Source organism: Bos indicus, chromosome 9 (assembly GCF_029378745.1).
Source record: "Bos indicus isolate NIAB-ARS_2022 breed Sahiwal x Tharparkar chromosome 9, NIAB-ARS_B.indTharparkar_mat_pri_1.0, whole genome shotgun sequence".
Lineage (NCBI taxonomy): Eukaryota > Metazoa > Chordata > Mammalia > Artiodactyla > Bovidae > Bos > Bos indicus.
The window spans coordinates 91416761-91431319 of NC_091768.1; the positions used below are offsets into that span (position 1 = coordinate 91416761).

The 14559-nt window shown below is 37.5% G+C and overlaps 1 protein-coding gene across 8 annotated transcripts in view; it reads right to left on the minus strand.

Annotated features, from left to right (window-relative positions):
- Positions 1 to 14559, minus strand: part of IPCEF1 (interaction protein for cytohesin exchange factors 1) — a 167701-nt gene that overhangs the window by 47008 nt on the left and 106134 nt on the right. The gene's annotated exons all lie outside the window — the stretch shown is intronic.

Here is a 14559-nt window from a genome sequence, read left to right on the forward strand (position 1 = left end):
GCTGAGTTGCTCTGCTGAGCATCTGAAACTGTCACAACATTGTTAATTGATTATACCCCAATGCTAAATAAAATGTTTTTTAAAAAGTGCATGTCAGTGTTTCAAATATAAATTTCTCAACAAATAATAAAAGATATTGGGCATTTCAGCAACTTAACCTAATTTATTCCAACCATTATTTAAAATCTAGTGAGTTTTGTACTGTACCTGATTCATTATGAAAGTTTTATATAAAAACTATGAGACTTCAAGATAAAAGATTAAACAATACCAAAAATTTTACAGGGAATATAATCATTGCTCTGCCTCTAAAAAGTTTCTTAGCCTTTATGAATAAAATTTAACTGAACCACAGGAGGCTAGATTGCTTGTCACAGATAGAACTCAAATCTTCCATCTACACTAGTATCTCTGAATGGAGAAATACAGTCCACAACATTAAACGTAGGTGAGTCTAGGATTTCCCTGGCAGTCCAGTGGTTAAGTCTCCAAGTTCCCAATGCAGGGGGCATGGGTGGGAGAATTAAGATTCCACATGCTGCACCGCATGGCCAGAAAAACAAAGCAAAACGTAAATGAGTCAGTGGTTATTAGAGGATATGTAAAAATTGGTTTTGAAAACACAATTAAAGGCAGCTAGTTGTTAGGTCAGCACCTTGAGTGCTCATAGTTCATGTTTTCATCTGTGCTTCTTTCCCTTATCACCAACTAGGGTGTAACTTGCACTCTTTCTTCAGAAAAATTAAACTGTAAAACTTCCAATCTTAGGTTTGTTCCGTCTATTCTCTCCTACGTGCACCAACTTAGCCAGACTCTTCGCTCGAAGATCTTTCTTCTTATAAAACTCAAAACTCAATTCAAAGGATACTTCCTTCTTTAAAAATTATACGTTTTTCCAATTAGACTTATTTATTTTTGGATGGGCTATTTAATCACTGGATGATGGTTTCACCAATCCTATCTAAAGAGAATGTAAAGCATTTGAAGAGATTCAACTTTCTCTACAATGCACAATGCTTTTTTGTGGACTCTCAGCATTATATAAAAGTATACTATTTTTCATTTATTTAATTGAAGTATAATTGATTTATTTGCAATATTGTGTTCATTTCTGCTGTACAGCTAAGTGATTCAGCTATTCAGCTTTTCCATTATGGTTCATCACAGAATATTGAATATAGTTCCCTGTGCTATATAGTAGGATCTCGCCGTTTATCCATCCTATATAATAAAAGTTTGCATCTGCAAACTCCTAACCCAGCCCTCCCTCACCCATACTAAAAATTAGAGTTTTAAAAAAAATTGCATTAGGCTCCAGAAATTCCACTCTTTATCCCAAAAGAAAACAGGTGCTCAAATAAATACATGTGTGTTCACAGCAGCATTATTTCACAATAGTCAAAAAGTGGAAACAGTCTAAGTGTCCATCAACAGAGGAACAGATAGTGGCCTATCCATACAATGGAATATTATTCTGTCATAAAAAATAAAGGAAGTACTGATAAATACTCTAATGTGGATGAACCTTGAGAACATTATACAAAGGAAAAGAAGTGATACAAAACACTATATATTGCATAATTTCATTTATATGAAATAGCCAAAATAGGAAAATCCATAGAAACAGAAGACAGATTAGTGGTTGTCAGGGGCCATAAGCAGGAGGGGATAGGGAGCAACTGCTTAATGGGCGTGAGTTTCCTTTGGGTTGTTGAAAATGTTTTAGAACTAGATCGAGGAAGTGGCTGCACATGTGAGGGTACCAAATACCGCTGAATTACTCATTAAAGATGGGTAATCTCATGTGAGGACTTCCTTGGTGGCTCAGAGATAAAGAATCCACCTGCCAATGCAGGAGATGTGGGTTCAGTCCCTGGGTTGGGAAGATCCTCTGGAGAAGGAAATGGCAACCCACTCCAGTATTCTTGCCTGAAAAATTCCACAGACAGAGGAGCCTGGTGGGCACCCGTCCATGGGGTCGCAAAGAGCTGGACCTGACTTAGCAACTAAACAACAGTCTCATGTGAATTTTACCTCAATTAAAAAAATGCTATTTGGGGCTAGGGTATTTTAATGTAAATTCCTACAATTACTTTAGAAAGAATAAAACAATTTATATTCACCATTTGTTTCTACTTCCTACCTTCATTGATTTCTACACCCACTAGCCCACAGAAAGAGTTGTTACCGAAAACCGCAATGATTTTCATGTTGCTAAATCCCATGTACCCTTTTTAGCCCTCAGTTACTTGAACTCTGGAAACTGACACTCCAGCCCACTCCCTCCCTCATGAAATGTCTCTTTTCTGACAATGCATTTCTGCAGCCTCCCCCTCTTCCCCATTTAACTGCTCCTTGCTTTCTTTCATAGGGTCTTCTTTCCCGCTCTGTTCCTTATGCCCCAGATTCTAAGTACAAACTCACTCTCTTCTTATTCCAATACCCTCCACAGGGGATCATACACACTTCCATGGCAGCGCATATAACCACATTTGTACACACGTATCCAAAACCTATAGCCGCAAACTCCTTTCAGTCCTAGTGCACCCATCCCAAGATCCAACTGCCTAATGTACCTATTCGATGAGTACTCCACAGGCTCCCTATGGACCCAATATTTGTGTTCCCCCACATCCCAAATTCATATTTTGAAGCCCTAACATGATGGTATTCTAAGTGGGGTCTTGGGGAAGTAGTTTGGTTTAGATGAAGTAATAAGGGTGAAACCCCTCCGATGGAATTAGTGCTCTTATAAAAAGATGAAGACACCAGTGCTTTCCTGCTCCTGCCCATGCCTCCTCCATCTGAACATATGGCAAGAAAGCAGCTGTCTTCCAACCAGAAAGAAACCTCTCATCTGATATGGAATCCATGAGACCTGGATCTTGGACTTCCTAGGCTCCAGAACTCTGACAAACAAGTATTTGTTGTTTAAGCCCTGCAGACTATGGTATTTTGCTATGTGGCAGCACAAACTAAGATTCTCCCCTCGAGAGTGGTAAATCCAAGACCAAACTCATCATCTCCCTCCACGAAAGGCCTGCTTCTCTTTCTCCTGTGTTCTCCTCTGAAGTGAATGATGTCACTTTCTATCCAGTTGTCCAAAAACAGGAAATATGGGAGACATCTTTGACACTTCAATCTCCTTCTCAGCATCTGTGCGAGTAACCACTAAGTTGTATCATTGCTGCGTCTGCCACAGCTCTTCAAAGCTTCTGTTACCCACACCACCTTCAGACTACCATTACTGCAGAAGTCCTCGAAACCATTAACCATTATCCCTCTCCATAGTTCTGTTTTTTCCTCTGATTTAGTGTCCAAATCACAATCACAGCAAATCTTCACTCCACAAACCTCTTCTTTCATTAAAATCCTGCATGGTTCCCAATTGCTCTTGGAGAAAGTCTAAGTGTTTAAAGTGAAGTCTCTCAGTCATGTCTGGCTCTTTGGGACCCCATGGACTGTAACCTACCAGGCTCCTCCATCCATGGGATTTTCCAGGCAAGATTACTGGAGTGGGTTGCCATTTCCTTAAGTGTTTAAGCAGAGTATAAAAGGCCTTTCATGATTACTCCATGGTTAATTACAGTTTCATCTTCTCTGGAGAAGGGAATGGCTACTCACTTCAGTATTCTTGCCTGGAGAATCCCATGGACAGAAAAGCCTGGAGAGCTACAGTCCATGGTATCACAGAGTCAGACTTGACCTAGCAACTAACACTTTCACTTTTTCACTTTTACAATTATATAGTTTCATTTTCTCTAGTGTCCCTACCCCTTACTCAACCAAAAGTAAATGAAAAAATTAAAACACAGAAAAAATACTTCTATTGAGCTGAATTATAATTGATACCCAATTTATAGCATTAGTACTCTCTAGATAATCTACTATCAGAACAAGAAGGCCATCTTAAATGACAACAACACAAAAATAAATCAACAAAAAACTAAATACAGATATATGTAAGAGAAAAACTGTAAATCTTCATTTTGATGGATTCCTTTCTGGTAAAACTGAAATGGCTGAGATTCCTTCAAATAAGAGCCTAAATAAAAATGAGTAAAAGATACCTTAATATTTCCCCAGTAAATTTTTCTTCTATGAGCAAAGGCATTTCTCACTTTATGTTCAAACTGTATTCAAAATCACAGATAACTGTGTCAAAAATTGTCTTTGCTTATTTGACTTGCAAAAAATACCTCAAAAATGACAATCACAGTGGGAAAATCCTAAGGAAATGACAGTTTTCTCCTCCTTTCCCTCCTCCCACCCCCTCAGATCCCTTGTTCCTTATTGCATTAACTGAACTAACTTTCTCAAATAGCATCCTTCCTCTCCAATCATTTCTAACTTTCTGAAAAGTTACTTGAAAGTTCTTCATTGGTACCTGCAATTTTCTCCCTGGATTCTAATGTCATAAAAATCTTGTTCTCTTACCAGAAGTATCACACCATCCTTTGGTCACTGTGCAAACTTGTCTTATCAGATTTAGTCTTACATTCTGAAACAAGACACTGCTTTTCACTTTGTGATATGATGCTCTACAATCTTAAATACCACATATTCATCCTTCCACTTTTCTAGCAACTCTGATTTTGTTCAACTTGGTGAAGTTTCATCTGCAGTTGGTATATTAGCAGCATTAAACACACATGTTTATTAAAACTGTTGATGTTATACATTCATTTATTCAATGAACATTTACTGAGTACCTCTTTTGTGTCAGGCACTGTGTCAGATATTTGGGCTTTATCAGTGAACAAAACAGACAGGGATATCTACTTTCAAGGAAAAAATTGACAATAGCTCAACATATGAGCACATAAATTCCATAGCACACTCTAAGCAATAATTACTACAGAGAAAAGTAAAACCGATCTGGGTAAAGGGGTTCTGACTGCAAGCAGGGCAAGATGCCTTCTGTTCCTAGGCTTAAAAAGCCCTTCCTCTCTCACTTTCCTAGATATGTCTCCACGAATCAACTTAGGTGTGACCTTCTCCAAAACTTTCCCTTGCTCCTCCAAGCTTGGAGTTAATGCCCCCTGCTTTATGTCCCAACCTCCACAATGGGCTTTGCTTACCATACTTCTCTTTCTGTATTTAGTTATCAAGGTATTCCTCTGTTTCTCCAACAGACTGAGCACCTTGAGGGAAATAATTTTGTTGTTTACAGTTATATCATCAATTATTGAGATAAGCTAAGGTGTTCAACTTTTGATGCTTTTGAACTGTGGTGTTGGAGAAGACTCTTGAGAGTCCCTTGGACTGCAAGGAGATCCAACCAGCCCATTCTGAAGGGATTTCTTTGGAAGGACTGATGCTAAAGCTGAAGCTCCAGTACTTTGGCCACCTCATGTGAAGAGTTGACTCACTGGAAAAGACTCTGATGCTGGGAGGGATTGGGGGCAGGAGGAGAAGGGAACAACACAGGATGAGATGGCTGGATGGCATCACTGACTCGATGGACATGAGTCTGGGTAAACTCTGGGAGTTGGTGATGGACAGGGAGGCCTGGCGTGCTGCGATTCATGGGGTTGCAAAGAGTCAGACACAACTGAGCGACTGAACTGAACTGAAGGTGTTCAACACAAATAAAATAAAGAAATGAGCTTTATGAATGAATGAAGGACAGAAACATGGTCTTTTTCCTCAGTCAATAAAGTGCTAAAATGAGATGCAGAAGTCACCTGGAAAAACGTTTGGCAGTTTCTAAAAAATATAAATATATACTAATAATTACCATACAACTTAGCAATTCCATTCCTAGGTATCTACCCAAGAGAAATGAAAGCATATGCCCATGCAAAGATCTGCCTGCAAACATTTATAGCAGCAGTATTCATAATAGCTCAAATCTGGAAACAACCTAAATATCCATCAACTGGTAAATAGTGTGGTATATTCATACAACAGAATACTGTTTAGTGAATAATTGACATGAGCTCAAACATAGAAGAATCTTGAAAACATAATGCTAAGTAAAAGACAGACACAAAAAATCATGTAATACTATATTATTCTTTTATATAAAATGTAGAGAAAAAGCAAATCTATCTATAAAGACAGAAAGTAGAATAGTGGTTGCCTGGATGGGGAATGAAGATTGACTGTAAAGGCATAAAGGATTTTATTGATATTATGAAAATTATTTAAAGCTGATTTATTATGATGGCTCATCACTCAGTAAATTTACCAAAAATCGTTGTAAATCTGAATAGTGTAATTTTATGATATGTGAAATATATCTCAATAAAACTTTTTAAAAATATGAGATGCAGGAAAAGTTTGGGGAGTAAAAAATAATGAATGAAATTTTTCCTGTTTGTCTATCCATAAGACTTAAAAGAAGGCAAAATATGAGGTCTTTGATGACTCCACTGATGACTCAGTATGACTTGTTCAAACTTTAGACACAAAATTAAGTTAAAATTTATTTGCTTCAATTTTTGGACTACAGGAATTTTAGAGTGAAAAGTATTTTACATAGAATTTGCCACACTCAGACATATTTTTTAAATTAATTAAAATAAGATGTTAAGTTTTAATATCTAAATGCAAAATAAGTGTTCATTGCCATCAATAAAGTTTGACTTTTTCATAGTACAAAATAGACAGAATCAGTTCTTAAGGACCTACATATGTCAGAAAGGTAGAAGGGCAGACCTAGAAAAATAAGAGTGTTATAAATATATCCCAGAGACTAAGTAGGTCAAAGAAGACCAAGCCAGAAACAAATGAAGTATAATATAGGAAACTATTATGTATTTCATGGTTAAAAATAAAGAGTATAATTACCTGTCTATTCTCAGTGGAACACTATTTCCTTGATTCTAAGAAGCCTGATTTTTTACATTTCAATAATTCTGAAATCAAGAGGCACCTTAGAAACCATGTGTATTTTCCTTGTACCATTTCCCTCAAAATCCTGTTATTCAATAAAGTATAGGTCTTTAAATGAATATCTTAAATTCAAGGGGAAAATAGTTTAAAAAACAAAATATAGACTTCTTTGTAATATGCTTTTGCAGTTATGCATGAATATGAATTTGACACTCTTGAAATTACTTTAAATAAACTTCAGTGAAGTTACCCAATGAATATCAAAATCGGGAAATTTGCAAAACTTTAGTACTCCACATAAATCCATGGTTTGCTCAGTTCTACCCTGAAACTCCCAGTATGTTGGAAACAGTTCAGTTCAGTTCAGTCACTCAGTTGTGTCTGACTCTTTGTGACCCCATGAGTTGCAGCACGCCAGGCCTCCCTGTCCATCACCAACTCCCGGAGTTCACTGAGACTCATGTCCATTGAGTCGGTGATGCCATCCAACCATCTCATCCTCTGTCATCCCCTTCTCCTCTTGCCTTCAACCTTTCCCAGCCTCAGAGTCTTTTCCAATAAGTCAGCTCTTCTCATCAGGTGGCCAAAGTAGTGGAGTTTCAGCTTCAACATCAGTCCTTCCAATGAACACCCAGGACTGATCCTTTAGGATGGACTGGTTGGATCTCCTTGTAGTCCAAGGGACTCGCAAGAGTCTTCTCCAACACCACAGTTCAAAAGCATCAATTCTTCAGCACTCAGCTTTCTTTATAGTCCAACTCTCACATCCATACATGACCACTGGAAAAACCATAGCCTTGACTAGATGGATCTTTGTTGGCAAAGTAATGTCTCTGCTTTTGAATATGCTGTCTAGGTTGGTCATGACTTTCCTTCCAAGGAGACAATCAAAGTCTAAACTCTAAGCAGAGCAGTTCACTCTCATGTCACCTTGGAACAGGTGTCACTAAATTCTAATGGCCTTCAATTTTCTTGTTTTGCGGTGTCTTTGATTTTGTTAACAGGGTAATGTTTACCTTGTAGAATGAGCTAGAAAGTATTTCCTCCTCTTTAATTTTTTGAAATACTTTGAGAAGGATTAACTCTTTTTTTAATGTTTGGCAGAATTCCCCTGTGAAGCCATCTGGTCTTGAAGTTTTATTTGTTGGGAGATTTTGGATTACTGATTCAATTTCAGTATCAAGAATTCATCTATTTAGATTTTCTATTCCTTTCTAATTTAATCTTGTAAGATTGTACATCTCTAGGAATTAATCATTTCTTCTAGGTTGTCCAATTTTTTGGCATAAAATTGTGGTATTCACTTGTGACTATATTTTTGTGACATTGGTTGTAACTTCTCCTCTTTCATTTCTAATTTTGTTTATTTGGTCTCACTCTCTTTTTTTCTTAATGAGTCTGGCTAAAGGTTTACCAGCTTTAAAAATATCTTTCTAAAAAACAACTCTTAGTTTCTTTCATTGATCTTTTTAACTATTTTTTTAGTCTCTATTTCCTCTCTAATCTTTATTATTTCCTTCCTTTTGCTGACTTTGGGCTTTGTTCTTTTCCTAATTCCTTTAGATGGAAAGTTAAGGTTGTTTACTTGAGATTTTTCTTATTTCTTAAGGTAGGCCTACATCACTAAAAACATCTCAGAACTGTTTTTGCTGCATCCCATAGATTTTGAAAAGTTATATTTCTATTTGTCTCAAGATATTTTCTGATTTCCTCTTTGATCTTCTCATTAACTCATTAGGTTTTTTTGTAGCAAGTTTTTTAGTTTCCATGTGTTTGTGGTTTTTCCATTTTTGTTCCTGAAATTGACTTCTAGTTGCATACTACTATGGTAAGAAAAAATATTTGAAATAATTTCAATTTTTTGAAATTTACTGAAACTTATTTTGTAGCTTAGCATGTAATATATCTTGGACAAAGTTTCATGTTCACTTGAAAAGAATATGTATTCTGCTGATCTTGATGGAATGTTCTGTGGCTATCTATTAAGTCTATCTGATCTAATGTGTCTTTTCAGGCCACTATTTCCTTATTGATTTTCTGACTGGATAATCTGTCCATTGATATAAGTAGGCTACTACAGTCCTCTTGCATTATTATATTACTGTCAATGTCTTCCTCTATGTCTGTTAATAGTTGCTTTATATATTTAGATGTTTCTATAGTAGATACATTTATGTTCACAAATGATATATCCTCTTCTTGGATTGAATTGTTTATCATTATATAATGCCCTTCTTGTCTTTTATTATAGATTTTTAAGTCTACTTTGCCTGATATGAGTATTGCTGCCCAATTTTCTTGTCCACCAACATGACTGGATAAAGAGGATGTGGTATACATATACATGATGGAATGGAATATTACTTAGCCTTAAAAAAGAATTAAATTTTGACATTAGCAACAATGTGGATGGACCTAGAGGGTATTATGCTTAGTGGATTAAGTCAGATGGGAAGAGACAAATACTGTGTGTTTTCACTTATATGTGAAATCTAAAAACTAAAATGAATGAACAAATACACCAAGGCAGAAATAGACTCACATACACAGAGAACAGACTGGTGGCTGCCAGTGGAGAGAGGGGTGGGTGGAGGAGAAAAATGGGTGAGGGGGATTAAGAGGTACAAACTACCGGGTATAAAATAGATAAATTACAGGGATATATTGTACAGCACAGGAATAAGCCAATATTTTATAACAACTTTATATGAACTCACACACTGTTGGCAATAATGCAAAAATGGAAGCCACTGCAAGGAAACTGAGCATTAACTAGCAAAAATGTATTTACTCTTTGACCCAGAAACCCTACTCCTGGGATCTGTCCTAAATATAAATATGTTGAATGGCATATGAATTGTATCATTATTTGCAAGAACAAAAGACTGTAAAGAATTCAAATGTCTATCATCAGGGGACAATTGAATAAAGTGTGTATGGTATCCACATACAATGAATAACTAAGAAAAATGACATATATACATACAGGGTAATCTCCAGGACAAGGCAAGAGAAAAAGTAAGGTATAGCACAATAGATACAGTATGCTAATTTTATGTAAGAAAAAAGAGATAGGATATGTTCATGCCTACATACTCATCTTTATTTGTAAAAATAAATCATAGCAAAAATTTTAAAAACAAACGTAAAAGGAGGAAGGCAAAAGGGTAGAGGAACAGGGACAAAAGCAAGACTCACCTGGTTATAATTAGTTATATAGTTTTGACTTTGAAATTGGATAAATGATTTATATTTTTTAAAAAATGCAAACAAAAAAGAAGCAGTTCCCAAAATTAAAAACAAATAGAAACAAACGAACTCAATTGAAAACATGGTGACAGAACCCCACAAATAATAACAGAGCACAGAATTTTGACTACAAGATAGTTAGTGGAACACAGTCTAAAAACTTTTAGTAGTGACATTGTCCTTATTTTTAGGTGATTTTAGTAGTTTTTTTTCCCCTCAGAAAATTCCTTGAAATGTAAAGGAAGAGGGAATGGAGTTGGCTTTTGGCTCTAGATGACAGACTATGTGATGCTGCTTTGTTATGAAAAGTCAACTCCACTCCCTCTTCCTTTCAGGAAAGGAACTAGAAAGATTATACACCACGGCCATCTCCAGTCTGCTAGTGTTATGTGGGCCTGCAGGCAGACAGCTGACATTATTAGCACTGGGTTTTGATAAGCACTGCAAAGGAAGAAGAAAGAATGATTTTCTCTCCTCTTTTAGATATCAGAAGCAAGACTGGCAGTGAGAACACTTGAAATCCTTTTGAGAAGTATCAGTCAGTTCAGTTCAGTCACTCAGTAGTGTCTGACTCTTTGCCACCCCATGGACTGCAGCACGGCAGGCCTCCCTGTCCATCACCAACTCCTGGAGTTTACTCGAACTCATGTCCATTGAGTCGGTGATGCCATGCAACCATCTTATCCTCTGTCATCCCCTTCTCCTCCTGCCTTCAATCTTTCCCAGCATCAGGGTCTTTTCCAATGAGTCAGCTCTTCACATCAGGTGGCCAAAGTATTGGAGTTTCAGCTTCAACATCAGTCCTTCCAATGAATATTCAGGACTGATCTCCTTTAGGATGGACTGCTTGGATCTCCTTGCAGTCCAAGGAACTCTTGAGTGTCTTCTCCAACACCACAGTTCAGAAGCATCAATTCTTTGGCACTCAGCTTTCTCTATAGTCCAACGCTCACATCCATCCATGACTACTGAAAAGACCATAGTTTTAACTAGACGGACCTTTGTTGAGAAGTAATTATAATAATCTTGAGTAAAATCTCTAGTAAAACCTAACTTTTGTTGAGTACTAAGTACATGACATCTAGGTACTAATATCTTAGTATTTAGAGAAAAATTTATCATATTCAAATGCCAGAATTTACAAAATTGATCACTATTTAACCTAGACATGAAACTAGACTGGCATTCAGGACTTCCTTGGTGCTCTAGTGGCTAAGATCTGCATTCCTAATGCAGGGGATCTGTGTTCAATCCCTGATCAGGAAACTAGATCCCACATGCCTGAACTAAGCATGCAAATGCCACAACTAAGACCGAGCACAACCAATAAATAGATTGGCATCGTACAAGAGAAAAATTATATGGTTCATTAAAGTGACAGAACTCAGACCAGAACCCAGAAGTCAGTTAAATAATTCTAGCCAACAATTTCTTCAGTCTCAACCACAGATGAAATATCATAGAAGAGAATCTGCAGTTGACAAATGTCATAGAAGAAAGAATCCTGGACTTGAATCAGAGTATCTTGAAGCAAGCCACTTACTGTGTAATCCTAGGCAGAGCATTTAACCTCTTGGGTCAGCGAGCCTAATTAGAATTAATATGAATCTATGTAATACTGTAAAGTTGTCAGAACTATATAATTTTATACAGTTAAAATAAAATTTAAGATTTTATTATTAATGAGAAGAATTGGGAAAGAAAATAGAAGGAATGACCCAAAAAAGACAAAGGTAAAGTAAAATAAGTTTTTCACTCTGCTCACTGTCAGCCAAGCCCTCCAAATAGCTCCTTCTCAGTCTAAACTCTTCCTTATTTCCTCTGTCTCAGATTAATGGCTGTAGAAAAATATTTTAAATTCTTTAGAGAGCAATAATGCTAGCAAGCTCTCTGCATCCTTCATACAGTATCTGGGGTATGCTTTTATTTAAATGCTATTGCATTTGAGTTTATCTAGCGCTGTATTTTGCATATAATGAGATTTTCATCCAAAGAGATTTTTCTTCTTATAAATGCTTAGAAATAGATGTCCTACATAGAAAACATTTGGCAAGTGTTCTTGACTAATCAACACAAAGGCCTGATTTCCTACCAAACCCACAGATAGTGGCCATTCATTATAAAAATGGACTGAAGGTGTTGGTGGTGATAATCAGGATGGTACTGAAGAGGCTGGGGCTCTAACAGGAGGAGAGAAAAGGCCTCAGAAGGAAGCCGACCACTTGCAGAGAATGCTGTGGGTGACCCAGCCACGCGGCCACGTCCTGATCACCCGGGGCACGCTGGCCAGACTGGACTGCCGGCCCTTGCATCTCTTTGTGGGAGGCTTCTCTGGCTGCCAGATTCCAGCTCCCCATCTGTGCAGGGGTGCCCTGCCCCCAGGGCAAGCAACGACTGATGCGACTTGGTGTATAAATATTCCAGGGTCCCTGTCCCTTGGGAGGAAAACTCAGAGGTGTGTCTTTCTCACAGGCTCTCAGAGTTCCCCAGCAGAATTAAGCTTTAGCTACTCACAGTCACGATCTGCATGCTCAAGAGAGCTTTATCAGCTGACTTTCCACCTTTTCTCACTTCCTCATTTCCTTTCCACATATTTCTGGTATCACTTCCCAAATAAAGTACTTGCACCTAAATTCTCTCTCAGGGTCTGCTTCTGGGAAATCTAAACCACGATGCTATTCCTTTCACAGAAAGCATTCCTACTAGTGGTTCCTGCTCACGAACAGCCCATCTGCTCTGCACCTGAAGCCCTCTTCATGATTTCCTTTTAAAAATTGCCCAAGGATATGACTCTTTCATTATCATATTAGGTCATATTTAAGTAGTGACCACGGGCTTCCCAGGTGGCGCAGTGGTAAAGAGTCTGCCTGCACTGCAGGAGACGCAGGAGACGCAAGAGACATGGTTTGTTCCCTGGGTTGGGAAGATCCCCAGAGAAGGAAATGGCAACCCAATCTAGTATTCTTGCCTGGGAAATCCTACGGACAGAGGAGCTGGCAGGCTACAGTCCATGGGGTCTCAAAGAGTCAGATATAATTAGTGACCAAGCATGCACACATACAAGTGACTGGCGTCTCACTCTATGATCTGTAAATCAGCAATCCTAGCTAGCCATGCTTACTTAAACATTCTTCCATTCTCTCCCTACGAAATCATAGTTTTAACGAAATTAAGTTATCAGTGAATTTTCTGGCAGTCTGACATACAAAAGTAGTCATTATCTTCTGAAATACCATTATAAGAACAAGGTGGAAATTTTAGTATAAAAGAATCTTCTATTATTGTTCTTTATAATATAAAATCTTCCTCACAGGGCACAAGCCTTAGCACAGAAGGCCATACGTGATCTTCCACATCCAGCTTCAACTCCCACCAGTGTTTTAGAAGCCTTAAAACCCTAGAGACGCTATTACTTCCACCTACTTCGAGTTGGTCTATTCGGCAGCATGGTCAGGGTAAAAAAAAAAGGGAAGAAAAAGCACTAAACAGGAAGGAAATTTTTTAAATGAATAGGAAGACATTTGGCTAAATGTCACTATTACAGAATAAGCTACGTGTCTTGTTTCCCAATAGAGGTCATCTTCCATCCATGGCTAGAGCAGAAGTGAGGGAAGAATAAATAAAGGAACATCATTTAAGAAAACCTGAAGTCTGGCATGTTTGCTTTCAATATTAGAAATTTGGTGGAAATAAGAAAAATAAGGCAGATTGTTTCAAAATTACAGTTATTATAGCACATAATTGTGCCTTCACACCATGCATATTAAATCTTCCAAAACTCCAGAAAATTTCAAATCTCTTCAAACTGCTTTCATGAGTTTCTTGAGTCCCATTAAGTTACTGCTCAGCCACAGCTGAACAGACTCCACTGGGAAAAGACAGTTGTCCAAAGAAGATATATAAATGCCCAAAAGGCACATGAAAAGATATTCAAGGTGACAAATCATTAGGAAAATGCAAATCGAAACCACCATGAGACAGTACCTCATATCTGCTAGTATGGCCACTATCCAAAAACACGAACAAACAAAAAACCAGAAAATAGCAAATGGTCGTGAAGATGCGGAGAAAAGGGAACCCCTGTGCGTCACTGGTGGGCATGTAAAATGGCCACCATAAAAAAAAAAAAAAAAAAAAACCAGTATGGCAGTTCCTCAAAGAATTAAAAATAGAATTATCATATGATCCAGCAATTTCACTTCTGGGTATGTAGCTGAAAGAATTGAAAGAAGGGTCTCAAAAAGACTTTTGTACACCAGTATCCTCAGCAGCATTATTCACTATCTCCAAAAGGTGGGTACAATCCAAGTGATCATCAACAGATACGAACATGCAAGTAAGATGTGGTCTACACATATAATGGGATATTATTCAGTCTTAAAAAGGCAGAAAATTCTAACACATGCCACAGAATGATGCAATGAACCTTGAAGACATTATGTTTAGTGAAATAAGCCAGTCACAAAAGGA